General features: G+C 35.4%; 1 pseudogene; it reads left to right on the top strand.

Moving 5' to 3' along the window:
* Positions 1–267: 267 nt before the first annotated feature.
* On the top strand, positions 268–1,146 carry LOC102249780 (annotated as a pseudogene).
* The last annotated feature ends 1,533 nt before the right edge of the window (positions 1,147–2,679 follow it).

Raw genomic sequence — 2,679 nt, 5'->3', positions numbered from 1 at the left:
TCACAGGAAAAAAAAAAAAAGCTAAAAGAGTTTATCACCACCAAACCAGCACTGTAAGAACTGCTAAAGGGACTGTTGTAAGAAGAAATATAGAAAGAGGAACACAGGTATAAAGAATTAAAATGCTGGAGTCGGGATCTTGGACAGCTGGAGGCAGCGGTGGTGACTGGTATGGATGGTTTCTGCCTGCGGTAGCCCCTCCAAATTCACTGGTTTTCGGGCCACAGCTCTCGAAGTAACTTTAAGGAAGGGAAGATATTTTGTGTCTGCTATCTCCGCCAGAAATGGCCAATGTGTTCTGTAACAGAGCCAGACTGGTTTCCTATCTCCCAGGATTTTACTCTTTAATTAAAAGGGTTGTCAATCCCAAAGCCTTTTCAACTGCAGGATCTTCAGGTTCTGATGAGTCTCATGTGGCCACTGCACCTCTTGAACAATATGGCTGGATGAAATAATGGGACCATTTAGGCCTTAGGACCAGAGATTCTAGCTTCCTGGGAACATAGGTTTTGATTGTCATCTCAATGAGACCATGTCACAGAAGAAAAGTCAGGTTCATAAAACTTCACCTGATGTTTCAGCAGAACCTTTATGAAATGAAAGACATGAATTTGTGATGGCACAATATGTGAATGAATTTCAGGGTAATGATGCACCTGTTGAGCAAGAAATTAACAATGCAGAAACAAAGTGGAGTGTGCAATCCAAATATGCCCAGAATTGCTACAAAGAGATTTTCAATCACTGTTTCCAGAAATGGCCACCAATAAACTGATGATTCTGACCATAGCACAGAAAATTAAGAATGATGTAACTATGTGGAGTGAGGAGGAAGAAAATGAAAGAGAAATGCTCTTAGAAAAGTTTATCAGTGGTGCTAAGGAAATATGCTATATTCTTCGAGCTGAAGGCTACTGGGCTGACTTTATTGACCCATCATCTGGTTTCGTGTTTTTTGGACCACATACAAACAACACTCTTTTTGAAACAGATGAACGCTATCGTCATTTAGGATTCTCTGTTGATGACCTTGGCTGCTGCAAAGTGATTCATCATAATCTCTGGGGTACCCATGTGGTTGTAGGAAGTACCTTCATGAATGCAACATCAGATAGCCATATTATAAAGAAATTAAGTGGAAATTAGTAGTAATATCAATGTATTTACTGTACTATTTCTACTTAACATTTGAGTTGATCTATAAACACTGTCAAAGGCTTCAGTTTTTAAAATTTACTTATTTCTAGGTATTTATATTAACATTTGTAAATTTACAGCATTGACAGGGATTTGTGATTTTTAAATCTCAAAAGTTCATATTGTCTATGAATACTGGTACATGTTAAGCACATCCACATTGTACAGAATGTGGTAAATAACATGTAACTATGGTATGATCTATTGTTACTGCTCCCCTTTAGTAGAAAAACCTTAGTTTTATTTTTTTAAATATATTTTATTGATTTTGTACAGAGAAGAAGGGAGAGGGATAGAGAGTTAGAAACATCGATGAGAGAGAAACACCGATCAGCTGCCTCTGCACACTCCCTACTGGTATGTGCCGGCAACCAAGGTACATGCCCTCGACTGGAATCGAACCTGGGACCCTTAAGTCCGCAGACTGATGCTCTGTCCACTGAGCCAAACCGGCTAGGGCGAAAAACCTTAGTTTTAATTATTTTCTCCAAAAATAAATTATACTTTTGCTATGGTATTTTTTTCATTGAAATATTTTTTAAATATGGTTCTTAAGAATCCTAAGAAATTGTATTAATCTTTATAAAGTAGTTTTTTTATGAATGTGATTGAAAAGTCTAGATTTAACTTTTCCTAATTTTCTTTTTTCTTATACCAGTCTTGAGTATTGCTTTGAAATAATGTACATATAGGAAAAGAAGAGTAAGAATAATACTACATGTTTAAAGGCATATGAATCTCATCCTTATACATACTAAAGGAATAATTCTTAACTTCTTGGTTGTAATAAATAAATGTGGATTATTTTGAGACAAAAGAAAAAGAATTAAAATGCCAATAAATAAGTACCTATCAATAATAACCTTAAGAGTAAATGGATTAAATGCTCGAATCAAAAGACATAAGGTAGCTGAATGGATAAGATAACATGGTCTATGTATATACTGTCTATTACAGACCAACCTCAGAACAAAAACTCACACAGTATAAAAGTAAAGATATTGAAGAAACTTTTCCATGTAAATGGAAATGAATTTTTTAAAAAAGCAGGGGTAGAAATACTCATATCTGACAATATAGACTCCAAAATGAATCCCATTAGAAGAGACAATAAAGGCCACTTCATAATACTAAAGGGATTGATACAAAAAGTGGATATAACCGTGGTAAACATATATAGACCCAATACAGGAGCACCCAAATATATAAAAAAAATTAAGGGTGAGATCAACAGCAATACAATCACAGTAGGGGACTGTGTAACCCTACTGACATCACTAGACAAAAAAATCAACAAGGAAACAGCGACCCTATACAACACACTAGATCAAATGGATATAATTGACATTTACAGAACATTGCACTCCAAAGCTGCAGAATTATATATTCTTCTCAAGTGCACATGGGTCATTCTCAAAGATAGACTACATGTTAGGACACAAAGTAAGCCTCTACAGTTCAAGAAGATTGAAATCATATCAA

This window comes from Myotis brandtii, unplaced genomic scaffold (genome assembly GCF_000412655.1).
Source record: "Myotis brandtii unplaced genomic scaffold, ASM41265v1 scaffold62, whole genome shotgun sequence".
In the NCBI taxonomy this organism is placed as follows: Eukaryota; Metazoa; Chordata; class Mammalia; order Chiroptera; family Vespertilionidae; genus Myotis; species Myotis brandtii.
This window is presented reverse-complemented; position numbering and strand designations above follow the sequence as displayed.